The sequence below is a fragment of the Pelophylax lessonae genome (assembly GCF_965119305.1).
Source record: "Pelophylax lessonae genome assembly, chromosome: 5".
In the NCBI taxonomy this organism is placed as follows: domain Eukaryota; kingdom Metazoa; phylum Chordata; class Amphibia; order Anura; family Ranidae; genus Pelophylax; species Pelophylax lessonae.
This window is the reverse complement of record NC_138772.1, coordinates 197001561-197015449: the sequence shown is the minus strand read 5'-3', so window position 1 is coordinate 197015449 and position 13889 is coordinate 197001561. Positions and strand designations below refer to the sequence as shown.

The window sequence follows — 13889 nt, the reverse complement described above, 5'->3', positions numbered from 1 at the left end:
GGCCTAAGTTTACAAAGAAAGATTACAAAGCTTTTTTTTGCCCATACTTCTCTTCTGGGTCACAGTGCACTTATTTTTGCAGTCCTGTGACCTGCTGTCGTCTAATGTCACAAAGCCAGATCCACCCAGATACCCGACAGGCAGCTGGTTCAGCCTCTCAGCATGCCACTGAGAGCCTGAGTAAGTCGCTCCTGCACCCTCCACAACCCGGCACTCCAGTGAGCACTGGAGGGGCAGAGCAAAGAGCCAGGGACTGACAGTCCCCGCTCAGTAAAAACTGAGAACTGAGTAATCAACAGTCATGTGATCACTTCATTCTCGATCTTAAAACTGGCAGGGGACAGCTGCAGCATCAAACTGATGCTACAGCCATATAGGCGATTATAAGAATAAAAAATAAAAAACTGTGCTATTCAAAATTATATACTCTAAAAACAAAATATGTGCATACACAGCGAAAACTCTTCTGTGAGATACGCACAGCATAAATAGTATAGTCCAAAATGGACTTAAAATGTTGAAAAGAAAACAAAAAAAAAGTCCAAAGAGTGATAAATCAAAGTCCAGCCAATCACAAAGTGCACTATTCGTCATCCGAATGGTGTGTGATCCCAAGTGAAAAAGATCTCCACCTCACAAAATTGGTTACTTACCAGCTAGTATTGACCTCCTGTCACAGAAGGTCTCTCTCACTTGTGGCTTTAAACCCAGCCTTAGCCTCTGTTCAATTAAGTGGACTTAAGTTTAAGAGAACGGTACCTGCCACTCAGGAGACTCGGTCCCAAATAAGATAAAGCTTACATTGCATAAAATCTTGGAAACTTTTATTAAGAATAATTACACGCACCCTGTATTTTTATGCTAAGAAGGCGATTCTTCTGTGCTGGAAGGGCCCTACAGGACCTACGGTTGCTGCCTGGCTTCAATTGATTAACAACTGCCTTCCCCTTTACAAACTTACCTTTGAGTTACGAGGTCATCCACACCTGTTTGATAAAATTTGGCATAGCTGGGTATCCAGTCCTCTCACTCTACCTCCTCCGAGCTCTGTAGAGACGAGTTCCCCTTCTGCTACCCCGTGAGGAATTATAACTGCCGTTCTGAGTGTTGAGTGCACCATATCTTTTCTTGAGTATTGACTTGAACTTTTTGTCTTGTTAATTTACAGCTTACCCTATCTTGTTGGTCCGGGGGAGGGGGGGGGGGGGTGTGTGTGGCCGGGTGTCACGGAACCATGAACCAGACGTACAACAACAGATAAGTGAAAATAAGAAGGCTTTATTGAAAATTAAGCTGTAAAGCAAAAGTCCAAACGGATGGCAAAACCGAAGCAGAGTGTTTGCGAAGCCAGAGGTCGGGAGCCAGGAGGGTAGTCAGACGAAGCCGGGATCAGGAACCAGCAGGGTAGTCAGACGAAGCCAGGATCAGGAACCAGCAGGGTAGTCAGACGAAGCCAGGATCAGGAACCAGAAGCAGCAGCAGTCTTAGAAGCATGTGAACACAGGAGGACCAAGCAAGGAACTGAAGCCACAGACCTCCTATATATATGAGCTAGGCATCCAGCTCCTCCCAGTGGGAAGGAGGAGCCGCAGAGTGGGAGGCTACAAGAAACCCAGAAACCAAGATGGCCGCCAGCACATGTCAAACGAAGGAGAACAGCAAGAAGGTAAGACCATGACACCGGGGAGCATCAGCAATCTAGGTAATGCTTATTAGCATTGAAATGTTTGTTTCCCTTCTTGTCAAGAAGGTCTTGTTTTCTGTTGGTTCGTTGTATTTGTATGTTTGTTTGAAATCGCAATAAAAATATCTTAAAAAAAAAAGAATAATTACAGAATACACTTAAAAACACGCATGAATAAAAGTTGGCCACCTCTTGACAACAGCCTGTCCTTCCGGGACCTGCGCAAATGCAGTGAGACGCCAGCAAGTCGCTCCACCCTAGGAAGGAAGGACGGGCTGTTGTGCAGAACCAGCTGGCTTTTATTCATACATGTTTTTTTAGAGAAATTCTGTAAGTGTAACTTTTATTATTTTTAATAAACGTTTATAAGATCTTATGCTATGAAGCTTTATCTCTTTTGGGGTTATATGTGACCAAGTCTCCTCAAGAGTGGCGGGTATCATTGTCTTCAACTTAAGTCCCTTTGACTGAACAGAGGCCCAGGCTGGGTTTAAAGGCACAACTGAGAAAGACCTTCCATGACAGGAGGTAAATACTAGCTGGTAAGCAGCCAATCTATGAGGTGGAGGTCTTTTTCACTTGGGATCACACACCATTCAGGTGATGAATATTGCACTTTGTGATTGGATTTTTTTGATATGTTTTAAAACAGTGAGAAAAAGTTTTTTTTCTCCAATTTTTCAGTGCGGTTTCCCTTACATAGCAAAAATTAAAAAGACAAGTGGTTATTAAATATTACCAAAAGAGAACTCTATTGGTCTTAATTTTTTTTTATAAAATTCATTTTGGTAGAGTCTTGCAATTGTCAGTCAAACTATCACAGCACTGAAAACTGAAAAACAGCGTGGTAATAAAGGTTTTATTTTTTTTTACAAAATAATAATTTTGCAAAGTGTTCAAATAGAAGATTGTTGTTGCTTAAAAGCATTTTTATTTTGATTTGAACCAAGTGCAGTTTACTTTTCTTTGGGAAAAGAAACAATTTATCACCCTACACTAAAAAGGAAAAAAAGATTCTTTATGAAACCTGTGTTGTCGAGCTAAAAATGTGTGGGATCTTCCCAGCATCATTTACTGCATATTATATAGTATATATACACAATTTTCAGTGAAATACTTTTTTTTTTTTTTACAAAAACAGTTTTCATGTAGAGAAAGCACCAGGGATAAAAGTTAGATAAAGTTCAAGGTACAGTGGATATGAAAAGTCTACACACCCTGGTTAAAATGTCAGGTTTCTGTGATGTAAAAAAATGAGACAAAGATAAATAATTTCAGAACTTTAATCCCCTTTAATGTGACATATAAACTGTACAACTCAATTGAAATGTGGTTGCATAAGTGTGCACACCCTCTTATAACTGGGGATCTAGCTGTGTTCAGAATTAAACAATCACATTCAAACTCGTGTTAAATAGGAGCCAGTACACACCCGCCATCATCTAAAGTGCCTCTAATAAACCCCAAATAAAGTTCAGCTGTTCTAGTAGGTCTTTCCTGACATTTTCTTAGTCGCATCCTACAGCAAAAGCCATGGTCCGCAGAGAGCTTCCAAAGCATCAGAGGGATTTCAGTGGTAAAATGAATCAGTCAAGAAAAGGGTACAAAAGAATTTCCAAGGCATTAGATATACCATATAACACAGTGAAGACAGTCATCATCAAGTGGAGAAAATATGGCAGAACAGTAACATTACCAAGAACTGGACGTTACCCTAAAATTGATGAAGCGACAAAAAGAAAACTGGTTAGGGAGGCAGCTAAGAGGCCTACAAAAACATTAAAGGAGTTGCAGGAATATCTGGCAAGTACTGACTGTGTGGTACACAACAAAAATCTTCCGTATTCTTCTTCATAGGCCTGGGCTATGGGGTACAGTGGCAAGATTGAGGCCTTTTCTTTTAAAGAAAAACATCCAAGTTAAAATTTGAAAAAAACACATCTTAAATCTCCAAAAAGCATGTGGGAAAACGTGTTATGGTCTGATGAAACCAAGGTTGAACTTTTTGGTCATAATTCCAAAAGATTTGTTTGGGGGAAAAACAACACTGCACAATTCTAAATAGTAAATTGGCACAAAACCTTCAGCCTTCTGCTAGAAAGCTTAACATGAAGAGGACCTTCATCTTTCAGCATAACAACCCAAAGCATACATCCAAATCAACAAAGGAATGGCTTCACCAGAAGATTAAAGTTTCGGAATGGCCAGAGGCCAAACCTACATTCGACTGAAAATATTTAGGGTGATCTGAAAGAGCTGTGCACAGGAGATGCCCTCACAATCTGACAGATTTGGAGTGTTTTTGGAAAGCAGAGTGGGCAAATATATATGCTGATAGACTCCTAACCAAAAAGACTGTTGTAATAAATTCAAAAGGTGCATCAACAAAGTATTAGTTTAATGGTGTGCACACCTATGAAAACACATTTTTTTTATTTATTTTTTTCTCTCCACCTAAAATATTTCAGTTTGTTTTTCAATTGAGTTGTACAGTTTATAGGGAACACTAAAAGGTGTAAAAAGTTCACGCGTCACTTCCGGCCTGTGGAACGCATTGCGTTCCGGATACAGCATACGGACGGACAGCTTTTCACATACGGTTTTTATTCATTGTTTTATTGTAAGTGCATTTTCTTTATTTAATAATCATATAACATATGGAGTTACACTATGAGATGCCTCTTTTTATCCATATACCCTGTGATGGGAGCCCCCAGTGACATGACATACTGAGGTGGAGAAGGAGATATACCATTTTCCAGTTACCTGTTGATGTCTGTGACCCCTGTAGGGGTTTAATCCGCTAGCGAGTGCAGACCCTATTTATTACCCCATTAGGACTCACAAATTTTTGGATTGTGATATTTATGTGATAATTTGTGTACTGCATTTTTTGCACATTTCTTGCACATTTTTGCATTATTCGATCTATAGGACATAGTGTGTTGGAGTTTGTTATATTTGATCACCATTGGATTATGTATGTAATATATCACTTATGTTTTTATGTATGAATTGTTTCAAGATAGCACTTTATTATTTTATTGACATTTTTATTTCATTTATTCACTATATATTTTTAGGAGGATCACACACGTTTTAGGTAGCGCACCCTATACCTCTTTCCTAGATTTATTCAATGGCATATCCCATGTGTTGGTTTCTATGAGGCAGGCTGCAGCCTTGTTGCACACATCCTAGTGTGGAACACATTTTTTAATTGTAGTAATACTACCTTGTCCTTCTGTAAAATTGCAAAAACCCAAAGTTCTCCACACGACAAAGGTAATAACCAAAAAACAATACATACTCTTCACATCTCACACCACTGCCACCCGATATCAAAGTTGCATTCTGACAGCAAACTGGAGTGAGATCCTTTTTGGTGGAGGAGGAATGAAAGAGCTTACATTGAGAAGGTAAAACCAGCTATGAAAAAGTTATTACAACCTGCTGGCCGCCACTAAAGGGACCTAATATCTAGCTAGTGGGACACACACAGACAGATACAAATATCAATCTAACATACAATCAGGTGCAATCGAAGGGCGTTGGAGCAGCCAAGTGATCCCCACAGAGACTCACATTAAGGTACTCGTTATCGTGTGTGGCGTTGTGGTCCGGAGGCTGGATGTCTGCTCAGTTCAAGTCGGTCTAATCGTCCGGGTGGGCTCTGGAGACTTGCTCTGCCGAATTCCGGGTAGACTCGGTGGAGGAACTTGGAGGAGCTCAAACAGCGGCCGGCAGCGTCTGACATCACATGTGCAGAGAAGGGCAGTGAGGGCAAACCGGGCTTCACAACGCGTTTCGGAGCATACGTCGATGCCAGGTTCAGTCATGCGCACTCCTTTCTCAAGTGTCCGGAGCAAAGGGAGAGAGCAAACTTTATAGGACACAATCGGGCATGTACTAACAATAAAAGCGGCAATGCTGGGATCAAATTTAAAGCGGCAATAGTGTCTTTAAAGCAGTGGGGATAGTTCAGCAGTAGGGGACCATTCATGAGCTGAATGGATGGTGGGATACACAAGATTAGGTTGTGGAATTGTGAACATATCTTGGCAGTATTAATAGTGAAAATATTATAATCAATAACAATAAAAACAATAATTACAGTGTCCAACATATGGCAGTAATAGTGGTTTAAATTAAACCAGAAGAATCAATAAATATGATCAATGACCATTATTTATTTTTTCAGACGCTGCCGGCCGCTGTTTGAGCTCCTTCAAGTTCCTCCACCGAGTCTACCCGAAATTCGGCAGAGCAAGCCTCCAGAGCCCACCCGGATGATTAGACCGACTTGAACTGAGCAGACATCCAGCCTCCGGAGCACAACGCCACACACGATAACGAGTACCTTAATGTGAGTCACTACTATCATTTTTGTCATTAAATCGTTTACAACACTCAAGAGGCGCTTTCCTCTCTTCTATATTTCTGATACAGAGCTGCTTCACTCCTCCGGTCAGCTGCCCTGAGTGACAACCCCTCCATCCATCCATCCCAGGGTCAACCTCGGATTTCTCTCTCTACCCCCTCCCCTCTGGATTTGAAGAGTGCACACCATCACTGTCTGTCTAGGAACTTGCACACAGACTTTAAATCCCCCCTTGTGCCCAGGCTCTTAATGATATATCTCCCATGTGTTGGTGCTTCCTTTTGGTTTTACCCTGAAACCTGTCCACAATTTGCAGCCACCCCATTGACAGCACCACCTGAGAGCCCCAAAACACTCCCTATTTTTAAGTGATCCCCACAGACTTCTGAATTTCCCCCAAGCTGTCCTGCAAGCTAGAATCCTGGTATTACTAATTTTACTACTGCCCACACACATGACCTTGGGTAGCTTGCCACCACCTGCTGTTTGTAAGCTGACTGATCTACTAGGTGACCATATGCCAATACACAGATGCCTGTCTGGCAAATCTGCTAGCTTTTACAAACTGACACTAATTTGTATGAAATCAGCAGCCACACAATGCAAATTCATACAGATTACCAATCAACTTAAACATACAGATACACACAATGCACCAATCTCTCTAGGAGCATAAATTCTCACCTTACTTCACAAAAAAAAAAAAAAAAAAAAACATTCACTTCAAAATGTAATATTTCTTCTGGTAAGAACATAGAAATTTGTACAAAGGTAGAATGGTAAAAATACGTGAATGAAAAAAGGACATACAACAATGTGGCTGTGTGTGGAAAAAAAAAAAAAAAAAAAAAAAAGAAGAAGATAGAAAAATAAATAAATAAATAAAATACCAATTGGGGAGTACTTTTTTTATCCTGTTGGCTGGAAAATGTCCACATTTTGTAAACACAAGTCTTTGAATACACTCTCCCAGACAAATACAATGTTTTTTTTTCAGACTATTTAATATATATTGGAAAGATGTAGGACAGACTTATCCACTATGGCCAATCACCTTTCAAGGTATTACCTCACCTTCTGGAGGAGAGATTCTACTTTCTGAAGTGGAATTAGGTTATATGAAATAGCCGGTTCTGATGGCTAAGTCACATTTAGGATTTCTTGCATCAGCACATCAGCCTGATCACAAGTCAACATTTCACATGGCTGCCACAAGCAGGCTCCATAAAACCATTTTCTTGGTCCCTAGAGGCTCTGTACAAGTAGGAAATACTGGGACATACGGTTTCACAACTGTACATAGGCCACAATGCATACTATCAGATGGAATCAGTTCATCAGTTTAATTGGGAGTAATAAAAAAAGTAACTCCTATTGCTTGGCCTACTCACTAAAGTCTTCCGAGACTCGGTCACACCAGAGGCCTATGCCAGGGCACCTGTAAAGCTCTTTGTGGCCATTTACCACAGTACACAGAGGTATGGAGATCACCACAAGCAAGAGCTCAGTGCCTGAACGTCACATTTTAGACAGACCCCACTATTGTCCAGTCCCGGTACAGCCTTCAAAGCTGTTGCTAAGGCTATGCCTCCAAAGTGATTGCTGAGGATATGCTGATAGCTCCATAAAGAGACAAGCTCAAGCAGTTTGTAGACAAAGTCTTGGTTGAAGAAAGAAAAATCTTAAGAAAAACGAGTTGTAAAAACAGTTAAAATTTTCAAAGTAGAGAAAAGTGTCTATCCATCTAGGACACTAGCATAAAAAAAAAATACGAAAGCACACTGGAAGTGGAAGGTTTATGTCAGGCTGGCCACTGTTTTTTCACGCCACTATCGAAATCCTCCAAAAGGTGGCAGTATAACCAAATTTGCCTCTGAATCCGTTGCCCCTCAATGAACAAGAAAGAAAATCGTATTTTAAAATATGAATTTTAAATTGTATATTGTTAGGATTAGATCAATGTGCAAGAAAAAAAATTATATTATATATATATATATATATATATTTACACACACACACACACACATACATATTGTATACTTCATATCTCCCTTTTATAGCTGTAACCGGTTCATGGCTGTTTATAGGGGCAGATGTTGCATATCTAAAATGGCCATTACATTGAAGGGTTTAAAACTCAAAAGCTTTTAGACATGCTTTATGTAAGTAATGCTCACACTAAACGTGTGAAAAGCAAAGCTGTGTATAAATGTGTTGACTCTATTTATCATTTCATTTGGAAACATTATTAACAGTGGTTGTTTCTAAACTACATTAAATTCAAGGATAAAAATGAAGGACAATACTGGACAAATACTAGGGGTAAAAATATTCACGTGAGAGGTGTCAGCATTTACCTAAAGTGGTTGTAAAGGTAGAAGATTTTTTTTAAACCTGATGCATTCTATGCATCAAGGTAAAAAAAAAACGTTTGTGCAGTCCCCCTCCCCACAGGAACTGTACCAGCGAGCGACCTAGACTATGGCTTTAGGTGGGTATACCTTGCTTCACCAGGTAAAAAAAAAAAACCTGCAGGATTGGTTGAGAGGAAATAAGAGGGGCACATATTTTGCCCAGAGTTGGCTATAAATACAATAAAAGATAAAGCTACAACGTGCTAAAATCCATATTAGCCAAGCAGATTTTGGTCTCCATTAGTAAAGGAATAACAATGGGTTGTTCAATAGCACACACTTCCTAAAATATCTGCTAAGCAATGCAAAAATGCAATTTACAGTGTGTTGGTATTTAAATGGAACTAAAGCAAAACACAAGAATTACACCAGGAAATCATATGTTTTTTTTTTTTTTTTTCTTTTGCAAATCCACTGTGGGCTCCCCTATCACACCCAACTTGCAGGCATTTCACACTGCCATATGCAAAATACTGGAAGTGTCAATACAAAGTTAATGACACCCCCAGATTAGTTTGCATATCGCAGTGAGAACTGTCAATTCAGACAGGAATCGGATCTCATAGGTGTGAACACCCATGCGATCCGATTCTGGTCATAAAAAGGGTCCTGCACGACTTTGGTCCGAATGCAAAGCAAATTCAGCCATACAATCTGTATGGTTGAATTTGCAACGCACAGATATCGCATGTGATTCACACCGCACTGCTCTGCAAATCACATGCGATTTCTACCAGGCATGACCTCAAGAGAAATTCTTGGGTTATAAAAGACAATTTCAATCCTAGATATTGATGAGCTAATGAGCGTTCTCTAAAAACACATATGTATCTGTGATCACTGATAGCGGCTTGAGTTTTCTAAATGGTTTTAATCCATGGCATGAATTTGAAAGTTTTTTCCTAAAATAAAAAAGATGTTATACATACCTTATGTGTTACAATGGTTCTGCACAGAGCAGTGCCTTACCTTCTATTCTTGGGTCCTCTGCCAGCTTTCTCCACTCCTCATCTTATCTGAGCATGCCCCGAACCAGGCTGTGTGCATCCACAGACACAGGCAGCGTGGCTCAGCCCCACCATCGCTCCCCTCACACAGGACAGTGCTGACTCAAAAAATGATCCAGGTAAGTACTTGGGGGGGGGGGGGGAGTGGGGATACTGCTATTAAAAGTTTTTTTTTTTTACCATAATGCAGAGAAGGTGAAAAAAGATTTTGCTTTTAGAGCCACTTTAAAGTAGAAGTCAAATAATATCCTAGCTTAAACCTGCTCCCACCCCCATTCTAAGCCCTATACTAACTACCCGGTTAGGCGAGATGTCTACACTTATTCTGACATTTTTACTATACAGAGTAGTTAGAATAGGGCTTAGAACAAGGGTGGGATCAGGTTTGATTGAAAAGGCAGAAGGTTTTTTTTATCTTAATGTACTCTATGCATTAAGATAATAAACCTCTGTGCAGCAGCCCCCCTCAACCCCCTAAAAACTTACCTGAGCACATATATATCCAGGGATGTTGTAGTCGGCTGGCCGGGACTCTCCTCCTTATTGGCTGAGACAGCAGTGGAGCGCCACTGATTAGTAAAAGATAGAATAACTTTTCTGGAAAATGTGGGATATGCATAATTATTTTGTTCGTCCACAGAAGAACAAATGAGTACAGTGGGTGATCATAACAGGCAAGGCATTATCAAAAGATGACAAGAATGGTTAACTCCCATATTTTTCTCATTAACCGCTTGCCGACATCCCCACGCAGATTTACTGTGGCAGGGCGACTCGGCTGCACATAATTACATAGATCTACATGATTATGTGCACGCAGTCTCGTCAGCGCACATGCGCAGGCGGAGCCGGGCTCCAGCTGTGGTTAGACACAGCGGGAGCCAGACCGCTGGAGGAGCGGGCTCAATCACCACCAGTTATCCCGCGATCTTCGTGGGAACTGACAGGAGAGCCGCATGTCTATGTAAACAAAGCATGTGGCTTTCCTGTCAGACAGGCACAGTGAGATCGTGTGTCTCAGCTAAGCTGAAACACCGATCTCTGTGTGCCTTTCACAGAGCCCTCCACTCACAGTTAGTAAGCACAATTAGGCTCACACTGTCAGTGTCATTTGTACAGTAACAGTGCATATTATTTAGCACTGAACACTGTATTGGTGTCACTGGTCCCCAAAAAGTGTCACTTAGTGTCAGATTGGTCTGCCACAATGTCGCAGTCCCGCTAAAAATCGCTGATCACCACCATTACTAATAAAAACAAAAAAATAAAATAAAAAGTCCAAAATTCTATCTCATAGTTTGTAAACGCTATAACTTTTGCGCAAACCAATTAATATACGCTTTTCGGGATTTTGTTTTACCAAAAATATGTAGCAGAATACAAATTGGCCTAAACTGATAAAATAAATTAGAGTTTTAATTTTTTTTTATTGGGAATGTTTTATGGCAGAAAGTAAAAAATATTGTGTTTTTTTTTTTTTCAACATTGTCACTCTTTTTTTGTTTATAGTGCAAAATCTAAAAAGCGCAGAGGTGATCAAATACCACCAAAAGAAAGCTCTATTTGTGGGAAAAAAGGACATTAATTAAATTTGGGTACAGTGTCGCACGACCTTGCAATTTTTAAAGTAACGCAGTGTCGAATCGCAAAAAATGAGGGTAAAACCTTCCGGAGCTGAAGTGGGTAAAAGGTTTGTTTTTATTTTTATTTTTTTAAAGGCTGCTGAAGAAAAAACTTTATCTGATTGCACTCATGCTGGGTTGTTCCTTATAAATGTTTTACACTGTGTTAAATTAAAGAGGTTTATGGAGGGGCACTTTGCCTGGTGTAGGTAAGGCTCAGATGGCCAGGAGCCCTTACCATGAGTCTGCTGGGACATATAGAAAATAAATTTGATCTGATTCAAAGATAGATATAAATATACGCCAATGAATACAGATATATATTTATAAAAACATAATTAAATATATTTTGAATGCAACTAGCATAATTACTTGAATTTGACTTGGGTTCCTTTCACACGGTCCGCTCCGTCGGCGGACTCCGTGCTGCTCAGCGGGGGATCTATACACTGATCCCCGCTGAGCAGGCAGATGACAGCTCCCTCTCCGCTCTGTGTGCGGAGAGGGAGGTGTCAGAGCCCCGCTGCTCTCTATGGGGAATCGGATCCCCTGGACGGATGGAAAATAGGGTTTCCAATCCGTCCCTATTTCACAGACAGGATCAGATGCGGATAGCAGTGGGTGTCAGTGGACATGTCTCCGCTGACATCCGCTGCCCCATAGGGATGCATGAAGGATCTGATCAGATTCGCCTAAAAAACTGACAGGCGTATCTGATTGGATCGTTCGTGTGAAAGGACCCTAAATTTGGGAATGGGAAGTACTTGGGGCTAAATCAGGGATTGTGAATACACAGGCGTTGATAGGAAATATGCTGCCAGATAGAAAGAGCAGGGAGAAGACCTCATCACGCAGTTGCGGCTATTTCACTGTCCATTCAAACACCGGTTGTATGAAAATAGATTAGCTGGGTTGCCCAACTTTTAGCAAGAAATAGTGAGGTCACCAGTTTAGCTAGGCTGTATGGATTGGACTGGATGAACATAAATTCTAAGGTAACAAAGGTCACATTGATGTATTTCAACTATGTATTTTGCAGTTTAACTGTTTATGTCTAGGTATATAAAAGTACAGATAGGTATGTGTGACTATGGGAAATAGCATTTTGAGCTTTTTGACCATTTTGATTGACAAAAACCGAGTTATACAAAAAGAGACAGGGCAAACAATTTATAACTAATAAATAGACTTACTGACTGATAGATGGACAGGAAGGCAGCAGTGGTTATTAACAGTATTTTAACATCGTCAAAGAATGTCAAAAGGTTCTAATTTTATCAAAAACGATGTTACATATTTTGGCCCCTATAAAAAGGTGGCTGTTTGGACATTTTTATATAATAATATAGAATATCTCATGCTTGCTCTGTAGACGACAAATTGTATGAAATAACGATTTTGAAATATTTATTAGAATGCACTTGCCAGCAAGAAAAGTGTAATACATTGTCACTGCAAAAATACAATACATTAATAACAGTTTGACAATGTTAAGGAACATAACTTTTTAATGGAACTTATTGTCACTTTTGCTTTGTGCATTTCATGCAGAAATAACAAAGTATACAAATTAATAATGGTCTAGCAACATGAAAAAAATATATAATATGTATTAGATGTCATGTTTAAACTGTCTAGCAATGTATTCTGTATTTAAAGCTGTTGTAAAGTTTTTTTTTTTGTTATTAAAATAACAAACACATTATACTTACCCATACGCTTCTCTTCTGGGGTCCCCTGACAGCCCTCTGGCTCCTACCCTTCTCTATGTGCCACCACCTATGGTGGCACACCTGTGGGCTCTCTTCTGAGGCAGGCTGCATGCGTTAATTGACATACAGAGCATGTCCCGGCTTCGCTCCCCCCTCCTTTTACAGGCTGTCTCTGAGCCTGTAAAAATAGAGAAATAGACCAGTGTCGCTGCAGTTGGGCACAGAACTGGACTGGTAAGTATAAAGAGAGGTAAGGGTGATACAACTACTAGGAGATTTTTACCTTAAAGTACAACTACAAACCCAAATCCAAAAAAGTTGGGACACTGTACAAATTGTGAGTAAAAAAGGAATGGACTAATTTACAAATCTCATAAACTTATATTTTATTCACAATATAATATAGATAACATATCAAATGTTGAAAGTGAGACATTTTGAAATGTCTTGCCAAATATTGGCTCATTTTGGATTTCATGAGCGCTAAACATTCCAAAAAAAGTTGGGACAGGTAGCAATAAGAGGCCGGAAAAGTTAAATGTACATATAAGGAACAGCTGGAGGACCAATTTTCAAATCATTAGGTCAATTGGCAACATGATTGGGTAAAAAAAGAGCCTTTCAGAGTGGCAGTGTCTCTCAGATGTCAAGATGGGCAGAGGATCACAAATTCCCCCAATGTTGCGGCAAAAAATAGTGGAGCAATATCAGAAAGGAGTTTCTCAGAGAAAAATTTGAAAGAGTTTGGAGTTATCATCATCTACAGTGCATAATATCATCCAAAGATTCAGAGAATCTGGAACAATCTCTGTGTGTAAGGGTCAAGGCCGGAAAACCATACTGGATGCCCGTGATCTTCGGGCACTTAGACAGCACTGCATCACATACAGGAATGCTACTGTAATGGAAATCACAACATGGGCTCAGGAATACTTCCAGAAAACATTGTCGGTGAACACAATCCACCGTGCCATTCGCCGTTGCCATCTAAGACTTGATAGGCCAAAAAAGAAGCCATATCTAAACATGATCCAGAAGCGCAGGCGTTTTCTCTGGGTGGAGGCTCATT

General features: G+C 40.1%; 1 protein-coding gene across 1 annotated transcript in view; it reads right to left on the bottom strand.

Moving 5' to 3' along the window:
- Positions 1–13889, bottom strand: part of VPS41 (VPS41 subunit of HOPS complex) — a 493288-nt gene that overhangs the window by 269923 nt on the left and 209476 nt on the right. The gene's annotated exons all lie outside the window — the stretch shown is intronic.